At 41.7% G+C, this 23,283-nt stretch overlaps 1 pseudogene; it reads right to left on the bottom strand.

The window, feature by feature from the left end:
• Positions 1 to 16,305: 16,305 nt before the first annotated feature.
• Positions 16,306 to 17,796, bottom strand: LOC142881261 (protein HEXIM1-like; annotated as a pseudogene).
• Between the last annotated feature and the right edge of the window lie 5,487 nt (positions 17,797 to 23,283).

Raw genomic sequence — 23,283 nt, 5'->3', positions numbered from 1 at the left:
GTATTAAAACTGATTTTCCACCTAAATAGCACTTTGTTGAACAGCCATAAGGCTTTTGATAATGGTTTATTAAAAGTGTTTATTAATGCATATAGATCGGATTCCGTGCAGAAAGTCATCTCTCGACTTTATAGAGGACTTCAGGAAATGAAAACAACAAATAGTGTGTGTGTGTGTGTGTGTGTGTGTGTGTGTGTGTGTGTGTGTGTGTGTGTGTGTGTGTGTGTGTGTGTGTGAATAAATGGGACAGTGAAAGTAAGAATTGCCTCTCAGAAGAGACTTGGCTAAAATACTGTGAATTTCAATGGCAGATAAACTCATGGAGATCATTCAGTCAGAAGTGTCTCATTAGGTATTTCATTACAGCAGCTCAGTACAATTACCGAGCAGGCTCCTCCAGCTGCTGGAGGTTGTGTCATTCACAGGAAGCCAACCACTATCATTTGTTTTGGGCCTGGCCAAAAGTTAATACTTTTTGGCACAAGGTGTTTTTGGAATTGGCAACAATATTTGGAGCTGAAATTTCATTCAATTGGGAAGAACTTCTTTTTGGACTTGTACGTTCAGACAACTTAAGTGTGAAAAATAAATATTTCATTGGAACACTGACTCGAGCTGCTAGAAAAGCAATCACAAAAAAATGGCTGAAGCCAGACATTCCAAGTATAGATGAATGGTATGATATAGTTCATGATGTATTCGTTATGGAAAGAATCACATGCTCATTGAGGCTTCAGCAGTCTAAATTTGACAAAATTTGGAAACAATGGAAATTGTATATTTCTGTGAAACGCCCCTCTTTCGTTTAAGTTTCTTTCTCTCTCTCTTTTTTTCATATATTTATTTTTTTCTTTCTTCTCATTTCTCTATGATCTGAATATAAAGACGTACTGGACCCGTTTATTATTTAACGGCAATATGTTAACAGAAAACACCCCATGTTCATGTTTGTGTTGTTGTATATTGTAAGAAAAAGGTTTGGCATTTGGGACAGGCAGCCAACATGAGATGTATACTTATTAAATGATGTATCAGTAGTTTTAAATGTCTGATCCTAATTGTCAATAAATTAAAAAATAATAATAATAATAAAAAAAAAAAAACAGATTTTCCTTTTCTGTTGTCTGGGAAGTTTTGCTGTGCAGAACCAAATGTCCCCAGCTGGGGGAGCAAAGGCATCAAGTGAAATGCGTTCAAGGTAGAAGTTCAATGATTTCATATTGAGTGTTTGGCTTTTCGGTTTTCCACCTGGCAGACCAACACATGGACGTTGAGTTCTTCTCCCATCATGCTTCCACCACCGCCCCTTTCCCACTGGCCACAAAACCCCATTTAAACCCGTTAACAATTGGCATCCACCTCAGCGCACGGAGGCGGACGCCACTTCAAGTCTGGCAATATAACAGATTTCTCTTTAATTACAGAATACAGAATATTAACAAATTCCTTTCGTCACCCCTTTTTTTCTCAAAATAAACAAAGGATTTTCAACAGGCAGCATCTACTGTGTCTGACTTATTGTGACAATATATACAGTCCTGATGATATTAACATTAATATAACAACATAAACAATCAGATACCATTAACCCTCAACTTGGGAGGAGAGGTCACTAGCACAATCACTCCCTAAAGGTGCCTTTACCGCACCTGTCCCTGCACTTATATGTTCAGTCTGTCCGGGGGTTTGATGGGTCTGCCCCGTCTGGTGGTGTATGGTACACCGGGCTGGACACGTGGGGAGTTTGGAGCCGCTTCCAACGATGAAGGGTGATGTTCTGGGGTGGCTGGTGTCGGCTTCTGCTCTGCCATTGATGTCTCAGGCCAAGGCTCGTCCACGATCACATGACGTGACTGATTGGCTGCTGCCGTGCTGGCACGGAGGTGCTGGCTGTTACGGCGGAACCGGCGACCTCCACTCTCCACAATGTAGGACCGTGGTGCAGAGTGTGGTTGGACTACAACACCGGGAGTCCACTTGCTGCTTCCAGGATATGGAGCAATCCTCACTTCGTCTCCAGACTGCAGCTCTCTGTGGGTTTTAGCTGCTCTTTTGCTATCATAGAGCAGCTTCTGTGTTTCTTTGGCCTTATCCAGTAGGGCGTTTGATCTAGTCAGGGTCATGCGCTGTGGGTTTGAGTAAAGCACGAGCAGATGGCAGCTTATTCCGAGGCCTCCTGCCCATGAGGAGCTGGGCCGGCGACAGGCCTTCTGACTCTAGAGGGATGGTCCTGTAATCTAGCAGGGCTAGATGTTTATCAGACGCCTTGCTCCAGAGCTTCTTCACTGTTTGCACTGCGCGCTCTGCTTCGCCATTCGAATGTGGCGTGTGCAAGGAGGATGTTTTGTGGCTGATGCCGTAGTTCTCACAGAACTCTCTAAACGCCTCAGATGAATATTGTGGACCATTATCCGTCCTGATGGTGGAAGGGATTCCATGTCTAATGAATTGTGCCTTCAGAGCTTCTATTACACTGTGACTGCGTTGACCCTTGAGCTTGTCTACTTCGATGAACTTTGAGTAGTAATCTACAAGTACTATGTATTCCTTGTTTTCAAACTCAAATAGGTCAGAGGCTACTTCCTCAAATGGAAGCTCAGGAGTTTCAGTTGGCATGAGTGGCTGTCTGGGAAGCATGTTTTCAACCTCAGCACATTTGCCACAGTTTCTGATCATGGATTCGATTTCGGTGCTCATACCTGGCCAATATAGGCAGGTTCACGCCACAGAATAAATTTCCATGGTAACTTATACCATAACATGTTGCTCTTCCACCTATCCTACTTTTGTGCAACCGGATCACGGATAAGTTCATCCAGGATGACCAACATATCCCGGCTTAATCCCTTATCCTAGTTTCGTGCAACGGGCCCCAGGTCATCACAAGGTGAAAGACCCGTTTGTTCTCCGTATGTTTATTATTTTTCTCGGTTGCGCCGCTTCAAACCCCAATTTCACCCCTTAACATACCTGGATCCTCGCACAATCTTGCATGCAGGTCAGAACTGGTGAAAAAGTTATTTTTTGAAAGAATTTTACACATTTGCTCAATAGCGCCCCCTACATAGACCAAAACACTAAAATGGCCATAGCGTCCTCTAGGAAGGTCGTAGACACATGGGACAAAGACCCACGTGTTCCTTGAATTCATACCTAATTTCATAAATGCTAACCTATTACCCCAAACAAACCGGAAGTGAGATATTTTCACTTGTTGAAAACACAAGGAATCATCAAAAACTTTGTAATAGAGGCTTTAGTTTTCATTTTACGGCCATTCAAAGTAAAGGTCTTTTTCCCCCAAAAAATTTAACCCCACTTCCACCCCTTTCCCATATTCAAAAACTCACCACATTTTGCATGCAGGTTGGACCTGCCCCAAATGTTGATTTCTTGAGAAAAAAATTCACATTCACTCAATAGCGCCCCCTAGAGAAAATAGGGACTGTCTACCCCATTTTCACCCCGTTAACATGCTTTGATTAGCACCAAATTGTGATCACTTGTCGAGGCTGCGAAAATCTTCCTGTGATGACAAAATCAGGGCAAAAGCTCCTCCAGAGCGCCACCTACAGGCCGAGACGTGAAAAAAAAACACTAAAATGGCCGTAGCGCCCCCTAGGAATGTCGCATCGACGTGCAACAAAAACCCACGAGTTTGTCTAATCAAACTATGTCGCGCACACTCTAACTTTTTTGATACGACATACAGAAAGTGAGATAGTTCAACTTGTTTGAAACGCCCCCAAGTCGGACTGTCCGTTCATTAACTGGCCACGCCTACACCGTTATTCACACTTGGATAAGCTTAGCTAAACAATGATGCCAATCTCTTTCCTGTAGATGTAGAAATGGCCGAGTTGGAAGCACTTGTTTCCCAGGTTTTAAAAACCGAGACATGAGAAAAAAAACTTTAATGGCCGTAGCGCCCCCTAGGAAAGTCGAAAATTTGTTAAACAAAAACCCACACGTTCGTCTCATCAAGCTCTTCGTCTGTTCCCCCACTTTAAGTCTTTACAATCCAGCCCGTTTCATGTAGATGCAGAAATGACCAATTGACAAAGCAGAGCTCATTCAAACATCATCAAGGCCTAAAATTTACATTTCACAGCCTCATCAAAAAAAAAAACTGGAGGTGAAAAATCTGCATCATTTGCATACACAGGCTTATGATTATTTAGACTTCTTCCAGAGTCGGCAGATGTCTGGGGGCGTCGACAGAGGTCGGGGGTTATCGGGGGTCGGCGGCGGCCACATAGGCTCAGTCCCGCAAACGCTGCTTGCAGGTTTAATTCTTATTATTACTTATTACTTTGTAGGTGTCCCCCTATAGTATCGCGCTATATAGTATCTCATCTCTGCTGAGGCTGCTGCCCCCGCGACCCGACTCCGCATAATGCGGCAGAGTAAGTAAGTAAGTAAGTAAGTAGTAAGCAATGTCAATGAGAGAGATGCTAAATATTTCTTTCTCATCATCCTCCTTCAAAGGTTGACAATGTCTCCAGGTTCCTGCGCTACGTGCAGCCTACAGGGGATAATCCAACTCTTGAGTTTCTCGAGACCTTTGGAGAGACCCGAGACTACTTCTTGAAGCTGGAGAAGACTGACATGACTACAGCCACGATCCTGAACTCCATGAAAAATATCATGTACACATAACATTCCTCCGTTGAATGAATGAATGAATGGAAGTTTATTACAAACTAATCAAATGTATTTATGACCACAGAGTGGACATTAATGACTGTTTACTCTGGAAAATTAAATGTTAGAGAAGCAAATTACTCTCTCAAAATTAAATCAAGCCAGTGGTTGATCAATAAACAATCATGTACCCACTACTCATGTTAGCTTGTGTAGGTTGACCTAATAAACAAGGAGTGCATGCGGTCACAGCATGCGCCACAGCGCTCCCTCGGAGAGTGTCGGCTTCTGCAACGCCACTCACTGCTAAGAACAAGCAGCTTCCAATAGAACTGGGGCACAAAACAAAAGGTAAAAAACAAAACAAAATGAATGTGTAGGTGAATATTAAAGAAATAAAAATAACAGTTAACATGTGAATGGTGGATGCAAGGTTGAAGATGCAAGTTTGTTTGATTTGATATATGTGGCCAGGACAGGAACTGGGACGTGGCTAAAGAGGTAGGAAACTGACTCGCCATTGTGACAGTTTGGTATCAGAAAAAAAAAAAAATGAATACAATTAACAGTTAACATGTGAATGGTGGATACAAAGCAAAATGACCTTTTTTTGGTCCCAAGTGACGTTGTGGGTGGAGGACTCTTTGGTTGTGACTGTGATCTGTCTGGCGCATCACTGAGTCACGTAAGCCTCCACGCCACGTCAAGGCAGAGTCCTTTGTGGAGGTTTGTTTTTTTTGTAGTTTCTTTAATTTTTTTGTATTTTTTATTTTTCACACACAAACACACACAGGAAATCTAACATAAATCCTCATCCATCACAACACGTTCCCGTCAATATCCAAAAAATCGCACATGCGGTTCGAAAGTCAGGAGGGTTAGGTAAGGGTTAGGGGTTGGGTTTGGGATAGGGATCTGAGGGTTAGGGGTTGGGGTTGGGATAGGGATCTGAGGGTTAGGGGTTGGGGTTGGGATAGGAATCTGAGGGTTAGGGGTTGGGTTTGGGATAGGGATCTGAGGGTTAGGGGTTGGGGTTGGGGTTGGTCGCATTGATTGCTCTCCCCCTGAGGTGGCAACTACCTTAGTTGTCTTAGTTTACTGCACAATCATCTCGTCTACATGCACGAGCTGTTGCACATGAACCTCAGCAAGATTGTGCTGATCTCAGCATCGAGCTGATGAGGTGGCTGCGTCCTCGTTCTCACTCATGGTGGGGGTACTTGGCAGACCACCTCGGCCACTTGATCCATCTTTTTGGGGTATGTGGAAGAGCACTTAGAGGCATTTCCGGATATATTTAGTTGTAGCAAAAATAAAATAGGCCAATCCTTTCTCCATATTTCAAGTTAAGAAACTTGACTGGATGTTCATGCCTGCAGGTGAGCCCGAACAGCCCAGTTTCATCAAACTTCTTGCATTTTGCTTTTGACCGGATTGCGCTCCCAGCATGTAATCCAGGACAGCCCCCCTACAAGAGTAAAAGCCATGTGAAAAAGTCACATTACCTTCATAACTAAACACGTTAATTTAATTTTGAATAATGGAATTTGATTTTGAATAATAGAGCAGATCAATTTCTTAAAACTATCAGCTCACAAGTAGGCTACAATTCTTTACTTTAATGTGGTATGAGGGATATTATAGTCGTACCTCCAGTTGTGAATTGGCCTGTTCAATAAACACATTTACTTCTGTCTGGTTGAGTAAAAATCTATCACCATGTTGTGGAGCCTCAAAACTCCAAAGTCCAAAGAGATCCATTTTCCATTTTCCTAAAAATATACAAGCAACAATTAAATATATTCTCATTAAATAATATAATGAACATGCAAAAACACTGGCCTGCACATGAAATGATTACCTTTGGACACATGGGACAGATGGCTACAAGAGCCAGACTTGGTGCCAAAACAGAGCAGGCTGTCTGCTGACACTGCCAGTGCCTGAATTCTTCATAGCATTCTTTAATAACAACGCTGTAGAGGTCAGGCACCTGAAATGCAAAAAAACAGGAGTTCATACAATGCATATTACATGCGTGTCATAACATCCACCTGAGTTGAAGGAAAGGCTCCTTGTATTGCTGAACAGATGCCCCTGACAGAGACACAATGGTCTGCATACTTTATCTTCCTGTTTACTAAACCTAACATTATTCACACTGTAGAAATGATGGCAAGCACATGCAATAATATATAAGAGGGGAAAAAGTGGAACAAAATCATATTGCGTACTCTAAATAGATACAATGTTTTAGCTCTTGTCACGCAAATAGGTAGAATGACATTTGAAAATGATTTTCTTAAACTGGAAAGACAAATAGATCACTGGCCTTTTTGAGGCTTCTGCAACAATTATGCTTTTGTTCAAAGTATAATTTTTAAATTCACATCATGAATGAGTTAAGTTTTGACAAACTACTAATACTATTTATGACGCTACATACTAACTGATTTTCTCAGTCTGTCTTTGGTGTTAACACATCAAAGACTGTCGTCTGTCGTTCAAGTTTCTATATGACTGAGACAGAGTTCACATGAAGGCTGGTTTTATTAAGTACGCCTCCTCAATTGAAATAACTATGGACAAAATGTTAATAAGTGGTTGTTTGTTGGTCAATTTTAAAATGGTGATTTGAATGGAAAATGTGTGATTCAAAATAATGACCGTGACGTAAAATACTAATCACAGGTTTTTACTATTTTGTTTTACACATTTCCATTAGTCTGAATAGGTTATGAGATTGGAGTACCTTTCTGATCAAAAACATGCAGTTGTCGCTGGTAGGATGTTGTGCAGGTGTGTCCATCATGCCTCTTCCAGTCCCACCTGAAGCCATTGGGCAGTCTCTTCTCGTAGGTTTTACCCTATGTTACGGGTCCCCAGGATTGAGGACCACAATAGCAAATACTGTACCTGTATGAAGGTTACATGGAGAAACAAAGACACAGTTGGTGCTGTGGATCGTTCCAGAATGCACCGATTTATTCACTTACATATATTATATCAACATCACATCAACGTCACATAAACACAATACTTTGCCGTTTCCAATGCTATTTAGCTCAGTTCCACATACTCCTCCAATCAGTTCTCTCACATTCACATTGAATTCAATCTCTACAGTTCACAAACAAATACACATGCTTATACATTACAATAAATGAACGTTTGTATACACGTTCACAACAACAATAATGACGCTTTAACTTAGCGTATAAACACTGACTCTTGCTCTGCCGAGCGTGACTGCTGCTCCGCCGGACACAAGATGGCGACCTCGCGGTGAAACTTGTCACGGTCATTTTAACATAAATAAAGTCTTTAACATAAATTAAATTCTCAAAAAAAAAAAAAAAAAACTTTTGGTAGTACATAACTACTCATACATGTGCCTTTATGGTGTTGTCTACTTTTTACCGACCTGTATGAAGCAGGTTACATGGAGAAACAAAGACCCAGTTGGTGCTGTGGATCGTTCCAGAATGCATCTGAGGAAACGGGGAAGGCACCGCCCCCTTTACCTGTCCCCAGCGCAACTCGCCCAACACATCAGTTCCCCCCTCTTGTACTTCACACATAAACGCCACCAAAACACTCAAATTATTTGTATAAAATTATAAACAAACAAATTAATGAAAATAAACAAAACAATTTAACATATTCCCATTGTTTAGGCACTAATTGTGGTTGAACCATTTTTGGGAGTACCACACCTATTAGAATCAGAAAGAGGGTTGGTTAATACTATGTATTAAATAGTAGCCCGGTGGCAAATAGCCACTCGGTCCCAAATACCGGCCCTTATTAAAAACACAGGGATCACGACTAGATTTGATCTTTAGCTAACACTGGAATCTAACATTATAAGGTATGATCATTTCTTCTAGAGTAGACAAAGTCATGTTTACTGCAGCTAGCATTCAGCTCACCTGTCACCACAAGATAGGGCTTTACGTCTAAAATAACGTTAGCTTTCACCTTTACAACAGAAGGTAAACTCACTTACGTTTGAATTGAAAGACGCTGTGATGAACAGCCGGTTCGCTATCTCAAATGCATTTTATCTCAAATATCAATATGTGGATTGCGCGGGAAGGGCTCGCTGCTCTCTGTAGCTGGCTGCTGTCGTAGAGACGTAACTTCCGTTCAAGGAAAGAACAAACTTCCGGCCCACCCGGAGCTTTTTAATAATGGTTGGTTATTAATAATAAATAAACGCTATGGCCCAGATTACATTATCCCTAACATCAAATAATTAGTCATTACACACAATGTCGTTTTGTTTGGCACAAAAAAAATAGTACATGAATTAATAAATGAATAAATGAATAAGTACATAAAAAAGCACATGAATTCATTGGGGGAAAATACAATAAAAACTATGTGATAAGAAATAACGCTGTAAATGTTATAAAAATAAAAAGCATACAAATGCCAAAAACCACAGCAGTAGTTCATGGTCACGTGACCTTAGCCCACGTTGCCATGGCAACTTCACCCCCCTCCGTCCCAAAGGCCCGTCCCCATGTGAAAGAGGTGGGCGTGGTGGCGGACAGAAGAACCAATGGAGGAGCCTTCCCATTTTGTGGGGATTCTGGAGTAATTCCAGTAACCCAGGTAAGCTAGGTTGCAGAAATTGTACAATTCCGCCCCATAAAATGGGGTGATTTTTATGCAACTCCTTCTCATTCTATGAGGTGATTCAAGGTAGATCAGGTGTTTTGGTTCAGGATACAACTTTAGAAAATCTAATCATTTGGTGGTCTTACTAGGAATTTTATTTAAAAATGAAAATAGGGTTTGGGGTACGTAACCAGAAGAACAGAAGAACATTTTTTTTGGTTTTGTTTAGAAGGCAGACAAGGTAATTGTTGTGGAAAAGAGCGAAGATGCCGATGCAGGAATACTGGGATAATAAGTAGTTTAATGAACAAACAATAAAAAGGGGATCGGAGCTCCGAGGCACAAAACACAGTAAAATGGGAGTGCGAGTGTGAGGAGGAAAGGAGGAAGGTCTCTTATACACTGGACTGGGAGGGGAAGAGATAAGGAAGGGAAGAAGAGGAAAACAAAGCACAGAGAATCAGCACAAGCTGACACATTTACAGCCTCCTCTGGTGGACCACGAGGAGAATGTCTCGAGAAGGTTATACTATGAAACAAACAGATTACACGTGCTACTAGTGATCATATGACACAGAATACAACATAATAAAGAATAACCCAAGAATACATATTTCCCATTACAGTAATCAAAAATAATTCTAATATAACAATAAGAACAATTATGTGTAATAAGAAAATGGTATGCCACATTCTGCCTATTTTCACAATGACCTTGAGCTCATCCAGCCCCATGATGTCTTTGTTTGTTATTTTGTCCTCCCCAGCAGCACAGGGTTAGGGTTACAGTTTGGGGTTCAGGGTAGGTCTCCCGAAAATCTCATACATTCGTTTTGTGGTTTTCTCAGGACTTTCATTTAAAAATAAAAGTAGGGTTAAGGGGTACTTTGGCAATCGAAGACATGCAAATTATATGTTGGCCTTTTAGAATGGTGTTCCTGAGAGGGTCCTCTTTGGCATTGTCATCCCCATTCTCTGAGGGCTCTGGCTTCAGGCGGCTTCACAGGAGACAACATGTCCACACGACGAACAGCGACTAAAGAAAGAAAAACGTCTTTCTGTTGATTTTAGTGCAACTTGCTGGGAATCAATACATTTATTAAGGTTGTCGAGACTGTAAAAAAAAGTGTTTATTTTCGCAACTTCATTTCATTGGCACTTTTTTGGGTCAGTGTTTTTTCAACTGTGTTTTGTGCCAAAGCGTCGGTGGATGACAGGAAGTTGTTTAGGGAATGTTAGGGTTAGCCAACCTTGTCTATCCTGCCCTGCAGATTTACTAACAGTCAAAATGTGACAAGACCAGTGGAGAGACATGAGCGCACAAATAACAATCCCTCCAGGATACAAATAGTGGTTAGGTTTGGGATTAGATGAAGTGGTCGAGGGCACTCTCTGCAACATCGAAGACATGCCCAGGCATGTCCTCCAGGCTTGAGTTCCGCCACACCAGAGTGGTGGTGGTTCCAAAAATTACACAGTGTGTTGAAAACTGTGTCACCTGGAACCTTTTTTTCCTCCTCACTGTTCATCACTGAGTTGTGCTCTTGGACCCCAGTGTTGCAAGAACACTTTGGATGTTTTTTTTCAGAAATCAGCGTGTGGTCAAAGTTGAAAGTGCTGATGTAATATGCTGAGATGTCAGCTGTATCCAGGGGGTTGGGTATTTCAGGCATGATGCCACATTTGTCGAATCACAGTGGCTGTCCTTCAATTCAAACCATCTTCGACAGCTCTCCTGAGGCGCTGGGAAAGAGCACATGGTTTGGGATCAGTGGGGTGACAGATGAGACAGATGCAGTTAGTTATTATAAACCCTACTCTCGTCTAAAGTGTCCGCAGATACGACCAGCTCTCTTCATTCCTTTTCTGGATCCCAGGGTCCTCATCAGCATTGTCTCCTTAAGGACGCAGAACTGGTTTTAGGTGCAGTCCTAGAGCTCCCTCGGAGAGTGTCGGCTACTGCAGCGCCACCCACTGCTAAGAACAAGCAGCTTCCAATAGAACTGGGGCACAAAACAAAAGGTAAAAAACAAAACAAAATGAATGTGAAGGTGAATATTAAAGAAATAAATGAATACAAATAACAGTTAACATGTGAATGCAAAGGAAAATTACCTTTTTTGTTCCCAAGTGACATTGTGGGCGGAGGAATCTTTGGTTGTGACACAGTGATCTGTCTTCTGACGCCTCCAGAGTTTCTTGATTTTATTTATTCATTTATTTATTTTTGGCCCATTCAATAGTTCTCTGTCTGCTGATGGTGGTGCCGCAGGCGCAAAACAAAATACATATGGCGTGATTGTAAGACACTCGGCATATAGAACAGTGGTAAGGTTTGTTTGATTTGATATACAGTGGACAGAACAGGACAGGAACTGGGACGTGGCTGAAGAGGTGTGACACTGACTGGCAGCTTGGTGTCACAAAGTCCCAAATAAACATGCTTGGTGTCTCTGGAAAGCTCAGAACTGTAGCTTGACATGGAGCTAAAGTTCATTGATATACGACATTGTTAGAATTTAATATGGTAAATAACATATGGCCAACTACAGACAAATCAAATGTATTGTTTTGATGTTTTGTGGGTTTTCTCTGTGTGAACTGGGTCCATGATTAAGAGGCACGGCCGGGGGCGTTCCAACAGAAGTGCTGGAGCGTCAGGGATGAACACATGAAAGTCACCACACTGCAACCTGGCTTGGCTTCCTGGACATCGAAGGAAACTAGAGGTGATGGATGGGGAGTAATATTAAGATTTGGACTTTGCCCTGATTGACAAGAAGAGGAAAAAGGTGGATGGCGTAGATCATATAGTAGCACACCTAACATTAGAATAAACATGAATTTGTGTCTCTACCAGAGGCAAAAAGGGCAGAACAAACAGCCAAGCAAAGAAAGCCTGAAGGACAAAGTCAAGGGATTGTTTGGACTGGGAACAAGACCGCCAAACACCAACAGTGTGCAACAACACAGCCAGAGTTTATCCTAACAAACAACATAATCAAGAAGCCAATGTGTGTGGTCTGGCCAAGACAAAGAAGTTCGAGGAACTGCCCACCGGGCAACACAGTGGAAACCAATGTCTTTGGGTTCCAGGGGAACCAGGGGTACCAGGGGTAGTATGGTTGCAAAGCAGAAACTTAGAGGTATTGACGGAATTGCACCACCAGTCTGCCTGGTGGGGTTGTGAAAGGGTATAAATTCCGGACTGTCGAACATGTGCCTGCTGGACATCGACGGAAACTAGAGGTGATGAATGGGGAGTAATATTAAGATTTGGACTTTGCCCTGATTGACAAGAAGAAGAAGAAGGTGGATGGAGTAGATCACATAGATTAGAATAAACATGAATTTGTGTCTCCACCAGAGAAAAAAAGGGCAGAACAAATAGCCAAGCAAAGAAAGTCTAAAGGACAAGGTAAAGCGAACCGCATCTGCAATTTTTTGGACATCGACGGAAACAAGAGGTGATGAATGGGGAGGAATATTAAGATTTGCTGTGTCAGTTTTGACCACATGCTGGTTCCTGAAGAAAATATCCAGAGTGTTATTGAAAGACTAATTAAACCATCTAGTAGCTGGATGCCTCTTAAGACCTCAGCACGCCGACCAGCAGTACGAGGGCCAGCAGCACCACCGTCAGCAAAGAGAGCCGCGGTCGGCGTCCAACAACTAGTGGCATATTGTCTACTATGCATGAAGGTTAGTGGCTATGGGTGGCTAAGGTTACAACAGGTCAAGATTTATGTGTCTGCAATTGGCCAAATGTTTGACTTCATATTAAATTCAAACAATGTCTTATATCAATGAACTTTAGCTCTATGTAAAGTAGGTGTTCTCACCTTTACAGAGACACCAAGCATGTTTATTTGGGACTTCACTTTATATTTATGATCACGCATCATGCAAAATCCTCAAATGTACCCCAGAATTGTTAAGCTCCAATTAGGCTAAGGCGCTTAAAAACACCAGGAAGACTAGAATCTTCTAATCTTCTTCTAAAAGAACAACTCAAAAGTTGTAATTGGGAGAATGTCTATGTGGAAGATCTAAACCATGCATATGAGGCTTTTCTAGTGATTTTTCTACAGTAATTGTATATGGGAAGCTATAAAGCAGCATTCAGTAAAAGGTAAAGACTATCTTGCAATTAAGGACCAATGAAAGTGAACATCAATACAAGATACAAGTTACAATCAAAAAATCACAGTAAGAAGATCGTGGGTTCGATTGCGGGCCTGTGACCTTTCTGTCACAGTCCACAAACATGCTTGTGAGGTCAACTGAACACTCTAAGGTCCTGTCCACACTGGAACGTTTTTTGGTGGAAATGGTAGTATTACCGTTAAGGCGTTTCGTCCATATGGCAATGGCGTTTTGGGTCCCCCGAAACGGTATTTTTTGAAAACGGGTCCCAGAGTGGGGAAAATCTGACAACGCCGTTTCACCGTTTTCACATCGTTGCCGTCTGGACGGTGAAAACGTCTTTTCCTTGTAAAACGATGACGTCATCGCACCGTCACTGTCGTGACCGGAAAAAACAGGGCGTGCAGCGGCACAAACAATGATAGCGGCCAGCAGAGTTGTCTTTGTATCGCAGGGGCTTCAAGATGTGTTGGCAATATTACTACAAAACCTCAGACTCACTTTTTTCCGCTACTCACCGTCTTTGTTTTCTGTGTGTTTAGTGTGTAGCGGAAATGCCCTCTTTCTAAATGGTGGGTTCGGTGGCTGTGTCAGCATCTGTTAACAGCGCCACGTTTCGGTGTGGCATACGCATTACATCGTTTTCACCCACCGTTCCGTTTCCATCTGTCAGCGTGTGGACGCAACTTTTTTCGACCCCGGGAAAGAACAAAAACGGCAACGTTCCCGTGTGGACAGGGCCTGACTTCACACGCTACATATCTGAAGGTAATGCTATCCTTAACAAGTGCCGTATTAAATTAAGGAAACAGTGTGGACAGGGCCAAAATTGTCCGTAGGTGTGCGTGAATGGTTGTTTGTCTCTATGTGGCCCTGCGACAAACTGGCGACTTGTCCAGGGTGTCACCCTGCAAGCAGACCCCTGTGACCCTGAACTCAGGAAGAAGCGGGTATGAAAAAAAACAAAACAAAAAAAAAAACAATAATAATAATAATAATAATAATAATAATAATAATAATCATAATAATAATAATAATAATCTACTCCGAAATGGTAAAATAAGATACAAAAAACTTGGAAAGTAATGAATCATATTATCAGAAATAAATGCACACAATTGAAATTGAATTCCAAAATTACTTTTGGAATATCAGTGGCTCAAAAGCTGATCACTTTAAAACTATTGTGAACAATTTTAAGGATTATTACCCTACTTTGGCAAACAAAATGTTTGTGGATAATCAAAAAAACAAAAGCCAACAACTCTGCATTGGTTTAATTAAACAATCTCAATCCTATGTTTCTTTGTGGATTTGATGAAAGGGATTCCATTAAAGTTGTAAATAAGATTAAGAACAAAACATGCACTGATGTAAATTTTATGGATATGTGTACACTTACAGATGTCATTCATGTATTGTTAAACCTCTAACCTCTATATGCAGCCTTTCCTTTCAAACAGGCACCTTCTCAAAAGATATGGTTGTGTCACAAATTGAGAGCTTCAGCTACACGGTCACGTACCACGTCACGCTCGTGGGGCTGGTTGACGATGTAAAACCCCATCTGCAGCAATTCCTCCATCATGCTGCAGCGGCTGGCATTGTCTGGGATTATCTCACAGAGTCGTCTGTAGTCCCAGGTCCTCGCTTGTTTGGCCCAATCTCGAAAGGCTTTCTTGGCCTCCTTCGCTACAGCTGTTCTCTCCTCCCGACTGCTCCTCTTCAAGCACACCCGAGCCAGGTGTACTGGAAGGTTTTCCTGGAAGGACTTCTTCTTACTTTGATTTTTTTTTTAATGTTGATATCTGGATAAAAAAGACACAAGAAAAAAGGTCAAGACTTTTCCTTCGACAAACAAAAAGTCTTTCCTTCAAAAGTGAACATGAGCTACAAGACTTTTTTTTTTCCGTTTTTGGATGATGAGTAAAGAAGAAAAATCAAGTTGTTTTTTTTCAGCCAAAGCGCACATGGCTATGTTTAACCATTCCCTTTGGCCAAATGGTTAAGTGCGCCTGGCTATTACCTGGGAATCTGGGGTTCGAAGCCTGCCTCGGCCCTCTGCACCTTGCCACGTTCTCTCCTTGATTTTAATTTATATATATATATATATATATATATATATATATATATATATATATATATATATATATACATACATATATATATATATATATATATATATATATGTATATATATATATGTATATATATATATATATATATATATGTATATATATATATATATATATATATATATATATATATGTATATATATATATATATATATATATATGTATATATATATATATATATATATATGTATATATATATATATATATATATATATATATATACATACATATATATATACATACATATGTATATATATACATATATATATATATATATATATATATATATATATATATATATATGTATATGTATATGTATATATATATATATATATATATATATATATACACCGGCTCTACACTGTCGTATATATATATATATATATATATATATATATATATATATATATATATATATATATATATATATATATATATATATATATATGTATATATATATATATATATACATATATATATATATATATATATATATAAAAAGGAGACACCTTTTACATAGTTTTGGGAAAAATGAAGACGAAAATGCACGTGAGAATCCAACATTCCAAATAGAAAATAAATGTCAAGTATTGCACTGCAATGCAAAGGACTTCAGGTGACAAAAAAAATGATGACTTTCATAAAGAAAATAATGCAGCAGTCCCATTTTTTATTTGCTTTTTTTCACCTTTTGAAAGGATTTTATTTTTTTACTCTCCCCTCACCTCGATCTAACTCGACTGGGACTGTGTCCCTCAGTCGGTGGCGACCTGCTCCCGGTCCTGCTTGAGCAGCAGGAGCTCCGTGTTCTGCGCCCTCAGTCTCTCCAGCTCCTTCTCCAGCTCCCCCAGCCGGACCAGTGGGCTCTCCTCGCTCACGCCGCCGGGCTCCACAGCGTGACGCAGCCGGTTGTTCTCCTCCTGCAGGCGGCGCATGCACTTCTCCAGCTGCAGCTACTCCTGCTTGGTCATGTTCTGCAGGCTCTTGGCGTGGTGACATCTCTTAGGTCTCGCAAAAGTCGCTCTGCAGAAGCTCTCTGCCAGGCGCTGCTGGCTCTGCCGATGTCGTTGCTGCCTCCGCCGCCGGCAGTGCCGTCGTCGTCCTCATCGCCGCAGCAGTCCTCCCCGCTGCCGGGCACCTTGATGTGGCCGCCGCCGACCACGGACGGCCGTGTTGAGGTCCGGCTCTACACTGTCGTGCTCGTCCATCAAGAACTCCCTGACCCGGGACGCCCTGGCCATCTCCTTCTCCGCCAGGGCTCTCCTCTCCTCCCACGAAAGTTTGTAGTAGGGCTTCCAGTTGCGTCTCTTCCTGGAGGCCCTGCGCCGGTGCTTCTTCGTGCCCAGACGCGCATCCAAACCGGTGTCGGAGTCGACGAGCGAACTCTCATCCTGCCGGTTCATGTTCTCCTCCAGCGGCCTGCCAGGTCGGATCTTCGGAAGGTTGGATCTTCAGAAGATGTTTGGAGGCAGTTTTCACGTTGTTGCTCCCATGCTGACATGTTTATTAAATGTATTACAGACTGCCTTCCCTGGTGCTGGTTGAGTGTAATACTTTGATACAGCACTTTTCAACTTAAGTCCATCCATCTGCAATCAGGGTTTGAGAAAAAGAGAGTTAAAAGTAGGACCACATGCTGCCATGTGCTCAACTCATCATGCTTCATTTATTACAGTACTTGGGAAGCCTGTAGTAGGTTTTATGATGCAAATGTTACATTTTAGCAACATGTCATAGCAGGCACCCTGTCATTCAAAACTAAGCTGCTACACTACGAATGATTAATGTTAGTATAGGTGGGAAAAAAAAAGTGCAATATCAATAGGAGATATAATTATTCATTCTGCACATGGGATCTATCATTCAGCACAGGAAAAAAAGCTACATTTAAAAAAAAAAACTTTATGGTTTAACAAATATTATTATCCTACTTCTAATGTGAACTACACTAGGTTTAGGTGATGTCTACAGAATCGCTATATGACGGTGTCCACGGTTAAACACTAATAAATTAATAAAAACGTTCATACCGTCTTCGTTGATAGATGAACTCTTATATTAGTTTGTTCAGACAAATAGAAAATGGAGGAAAGGTGTTCAGTCGGATGACGCTTCTCAAGAAGACTGCTGTCACAGTCGAAACTGTCAAGGCACGTAAAACAGCTTTCCTACATTTTCTATTCCTCTGAACAAGAGAATATTAGAGTTAGACTAATAAATTACACTTACCTCGAGTGTTTCACCATGGTCTCTGTGTCAGCGCTCTGTGTGCAGCTCCCTCCTCACACACGCACGTGGTGGAAAAAGAGCAGTGGAGAGCCAGCACGTTACTCCAAATGCAGTAGAGTAGACGGTCACAATGAGCTGCGATGAAACGAGTGCACGTGAATTATGCTAATCACGTCAATACACGGTCGCCACCGGGATTTTCTGTCCGCGAAACGAGTGCACGTGACTTGTGCTAATCACGTCGATGAAAAGAGGGGCGGGGGCGGGGCGAAGGAGCTGCTGCCAGAACTTGCACTAGAAAGATGTACGTACCGCTGTAACCAATCACATCGTGCTGTGGGTGGGACAATGCGTGAGGCTGACAAGCGACTGCAGGTCGAGACGCGGCTGCTTCGGAGCTGAAATAAAGCTTTCGTTCAAAGCAGTGGGTAGGTAGTGTTTTGTGATAGAATTTGTTACAAAGTTATGCAAACTTAAACTACACAAAGACACAATAAGTACAGCTCTGCAATTGAAGCTCAATCGCGGGTGTTACTGGGTGAGCATGTGGGTGATTCATTGCGACATTGTGCCATTGATGCTGAGGACTCAAAACCACAACCGCAGTAATGATCTTAATGAGACTTATTGTCACTCCCCTAATGTCTTCAACATAAGAACCAATTGTGATGCTAAGATTCAGACTTTGTTCTCATTGTTGCAAACTGTGTTTCAAATTAAAATTACTTTCTTTAACTGATGTGATATTTTCATGGAAACAAGACTCGATGCTGCTTGTCTCCATACACTTTAGTTAACTCTAAACTTATAACTAAAAAAAGAGAGAGAACATGCAGGAGTCAAAGTGAGATGGTTGGCTTTGATTCCATGTTGTTTGTTTAATTAAAATTGGATTTAAGAGCACAAAACATAGGTTTGCGTTTTTGTCCATTTCATTTGCACATACAATTCAGTTTGGTTTTGGTTTTTCTTCTCACTTTTTACACTTATTTAGACATGGAATCTGAGTCTGGTGCTCCACTGGAGGGCCCTGCTGCTCTCAGCCCAGACGAGTTGGTAAGCCTGAACATTACTATTGCTTTTTGATAGGATAACTTATTCTTTCTAAACAGGGAAGACAGACAGACATGGGAATTTATAATGTGATTCACATGAGTAGTGGGTACATGATTGTTTAGTGATCAAGCACTGCCTTGATTTTATTTTGAGAGAATAATATGCTTCTCTAATTATTCATTTTCCAGAGTAAACAGTCATTAATGTGCACTCTGTGGTCCTATTAAACGTTGTGGTCATATTAAACTTTGTGTCAAAATGTTTTCAGAAACAAAGGAGGAAAAAAACGAAAAAGAAAAGAAAGAAAGAGAGAAGAAGAATGAAGAAGGAGCGGAGAAGGGCCCTTGGCAGGAGCAGAAGCAAGGAGAAAAAATCATATAAAAAAAAAAAATTCACACAGCTGCCTTTTTCTCCCACTCTGTCTCCCATCAGGGAGGAAGAGGAGGGTGAGGACTGTGCGTGAACAGGCCTTTTTTTTGCTTGTGTTTTCTGTTTTAGTTGCAAATTTTATTTTAATAAATTTGATTAGACTGTTCTAAACTACCATTGCTACATTCATTCATTCATTCAGAGCAGGAATGTTATGTGTGATGGACCATTTGCACAGTCTGAATTGATCATTTTCCTAAAATGAAGGGCCTCAGTCATCACTCATGTAGTTTGAGGTATTTTATTAAAGGAGAGGCAGAGGGTTACAAGTCGTGTTTTGTGATAGAATTTGTTCCAAAGTTTGCCAAAGTTAAGTTACACACAAAATAGTACAGCATGGACAATTACAGGCCAGTAGTTTGATTGGCTTTTACACTTTTAGACCCAAGCATGCAAGCTTCAGCTACAAGGTCACGTACCACGTCACACTTGTGGGGCTGGTTGACGATGTAAAACCCCATCTGCAGCTATTCCTCCATCATGCTGCAGCGGCTGGCACTGTCTGAGTTGTTTGTAGTCCCAAATCCTCGCTTGTTTGGCCCAATCTCGAAAGGATTTCTTGGCCTCTTTCACTACAGCTGTTCTCTCCTCTCGACTGCTCCTCTTCAAGCGTACACGAGCCACTGGGAGGCTGCCCAAATGCTAAATCACACAAAGCATTCACGCAGTGAGTGGTTTCAATCACAGAGATGTATAATTTTATGTGTTTTTGTGTAATTTGACTTTGGCAAAATTCATTCATTCAACTTCTATACCCGCTTATTCCTATTCAGGGTCACGGGGGTCTGCTGGAGCTGGAGCTGTCTTAGGGCGAAGGCAGGGTGACACCCTGGACAAGTCGCCATTTCATCGCAGGGCCACATAGAAACAAACAACCATTCACACTCACATGCACACCTATGGACAATTTAGAACGTTCAATTGACCTCACATGCATGTTTTTGGACTGTGGGAGGAAGCCAGAGAACCCGGAGAGAACCCACGCAGACACAGGGAGAACATGCAAACTCCACACAGAAAGGTCCCAGGTCCCAGAATCGAACCCACGACCTTCTTGCTGTGAGGCAGCAGCGCTAACCACTGCGCCACCGTGTTGCCCTTTGGAACAAATTCTATCACAAAACACCACTTGACCCCTCTTCCTCGCCTTAAAAAAATACCTCAAACTACATGAGTGATCCTTCATTTCAGTAAAATAATGTATATTCGGCCTGTCCAAATGGTAAATCACACACAACATTCATGCAGTGAGAGGTTTACATCAGTCCAAGTAAATAAATTAATCTGAGAAAGATCTTACAACATTCCACCAACTGACGCTCCTCCAGATCTCAAAATATCGGAGGACATTTTGAATGTCTGCATATCTTAAAGGTGAGGCAGAGGGTTACAAGTCGTGTTTTGTCATAGAATTTTTTCCAGCACACCAAAAAGTACATCTCTGTGATTGAAGCTCAATAGGAGTATCAGCATATATGGTCAGCTGAAGACATTCAAAATGTGCTCCCATATGTTGAGATCTGGAGGAGCGCTCACCAACTGTGGTGCAAGAAACTCTGACTTTCACGAAAACCCAGACAGTTGGTGGGATGTTGTAATGTAAGATGTTTCTCAGATAAATCTATTTGCTTGGAGTGATATAAACCACTCACTGCATGAATGTTATGTGTGATGGAGCATTTGGACAGGCTGGAAATACATAATTTTAGTGAAGTGAAGGATCACTCATGTAGTTTGAGGTATTTTCTATTCAAAGAGAGGCAGAGAGTGGGTTCAAGTCGTATTTTGTGATAGAATTTGTTCCAAAGTTAGCCAATGTCAAATTAGACAAAAACACACCAAATAGTACATCCCTGTGATTGAAGTTCAATAGCAGTATCAGCATATATGATCAGCCGCAGACATTCAGAATGTCCTCCCATATGTTGAGATCTGGAGGAGCGCTCTGCAACTGTGCTGCAAGAAATTCTGACTTTCACAAAAATACAGTTGGACAGTTGGTGGGATGTAAAATGTTTCTCAGATTCAGCCTGTCCACATGCTCCATCACACACAACATTCCTGTAATGAAAGGTCAGTCCAAGTAAATAAATTAATTTGAGAAACATCTTACAACATTTCACCCACTGTCTGTCTTTTGGTGAAAGTCAGTTTCACTCTTTTTATTTATAAGATGTTTCTCAGATTAATATATGTACTATTTCTATTTAAAGAATGGCAGTAACTTGATAAAATAAAGGTTTGTATTTCCTATTTTCACATTTATTTGAATGAAATGTTTTTTCAGCCAAAGTTTGTAAAATCAGTCAGCTTCTAAGTCCAGCCTGACCATTCACAGCCACACCCACAAGCATTTGTGTACCTGGAATCTCTGTATATAAGGTAACAGACTCAGGTCTTCAGACACCAGATCTTCTAGATTCTGCTGCTTTTGCGTCAGAGAGCCTACTTGATCTGTTGCTGCTTTTGCTGCAATTTCAATTGCCTGAACACCGCATGTTCTCCTGATTCTGAAGGGAGATACTGCAATTTTTCATCAAACTCTGAGATTCTGCTGCTTGTTTTTGCTTATTTTGGGACATCTACAATGGCCGGTCAGAGTGAGAAGAGGTAAGACGTCTTATCCCCTTTGTCTTTAACTGGAGGCTGCTCTTAATACCTGGTTTACATTTGTATGGTGAAATTTCTCTTATTAGGACAGACTAAACAGACAGACAAAAACAGAGTGCGTGGGGTGTTTTAAGCTGTTTCTCAGAATAATGTATTTACTTAGGCTGACGTAGAACACTTTGTACAGTCTGGCTAAATTGTGGTGGTGATGGGCCATTTAGAACTTCAGCACACCTGGCTTTCACCTCACTGGTTTCTTTCCATTTGTCTGGTGAAATTTCTCACATTTGCCTGTTTTCTACCTTTTAAGCATGAAATTGAATTCCAAGTTGATTCACTGTGTTTTTCTCATTACCCTTCAGGATTCCTGAGCGCAACATTGTCCACTGCCCCAAATGCTTCAAGGCTCAGGAAAACCTCCCAGTACACCTGGCCCGGGTGTGCATGAAGTAGAGCACTCGGGAGGAGAGAGTGGCTGTCGCGGTGGAGGCCAAGAAAGCCTTTCGCCATTGGGCCAGACCAGTGAGGACCTGGGACTACAGACGACTCTGCCAGATCATCCCGGACAATGCCAGCCGTTCCAACATGACAGAGTAATTGCTGTAGGTGGGTTTTTATGTGTTCAACCAGCCCCAAGAGTGTGACGTTGCTGAGTCGACCACGGCTGATGCCGCCTCTGCTGCCACAGCCCTCACCAGTACATCACCAACGGCTAATTCCAGCGACCCATCCATATCTGCGGATGAAGGGACGAGCGACCCGACACGGCAGAGGTAAGCACAATAAATGATACACTGAACGCCATCGCCGCTGTGAGGGGGCCTTTTTTTTTCTTCATTTATTTTTTGTGTCAAGACATTTTCACTGGAACATTTCACCATTTGATTGACCTTGATCTAATGTCCTTTCAACAAAAATCCTCCCACAAGGGAACAAATCGGTTAGGATAAACATGTTCACAGCAGGCCTCCAGCTTCAGATTTAGATTCAGATTCCTTTTATTTGCCATTGTGTTTGGAATTTGGCAATGACATGAGTGCATTTAAGTTCTTTTTTTCACATATATCAACTGACAGACATACAACACAGTGCAATGAAGAAATAAACAAATAAACATGTATATAATAATATATATATAAAGTGCAGGTTGAGATCAGTATGCAACGTATTTAGATATTGCTAGTGATAAGTGCTGGTGTCACTAAAGGGGCAGGGGAAGGGAAGCCAGAGTCATTGAGCAGCCTGGCGGCTGAGGGGAAAAAGCTCAGTGTATGGCGTGCTGTAGTGGCCTTCAGCAGCCGCATCCTTCTCCCAGAGGGGAGCAAGGTGAGGAGTCCGTGGCCAGGGTGGGAGGGGTCGGCCATGATCTTCCTCGCCCTCCTCAGTGTCCTGGAGTCGTGCAGGGACTT

Source organism: Nelusetta ayraudi, unplaced genomic scaffold (assembly GCF_046127955.1).
Source record: "Nelusetta ayraudi isolate G7.1 ecotype Tasmania unplaced genomic scaffold, CSIRO-AGI_Nayr_v1 ptg000189l, whole genome shotgun sequence".
NCBI lineage: Eukaryota > Metazoa > Chordata > Actinopteri > Tetraodontiformes > Monacanthidae > Nelusetta > Nelusetta ayraudi.
Note: the sequence above shows the minus strand (reverse complement) of the source record. Positions and strands in the feature narration are given on the sequence as shown.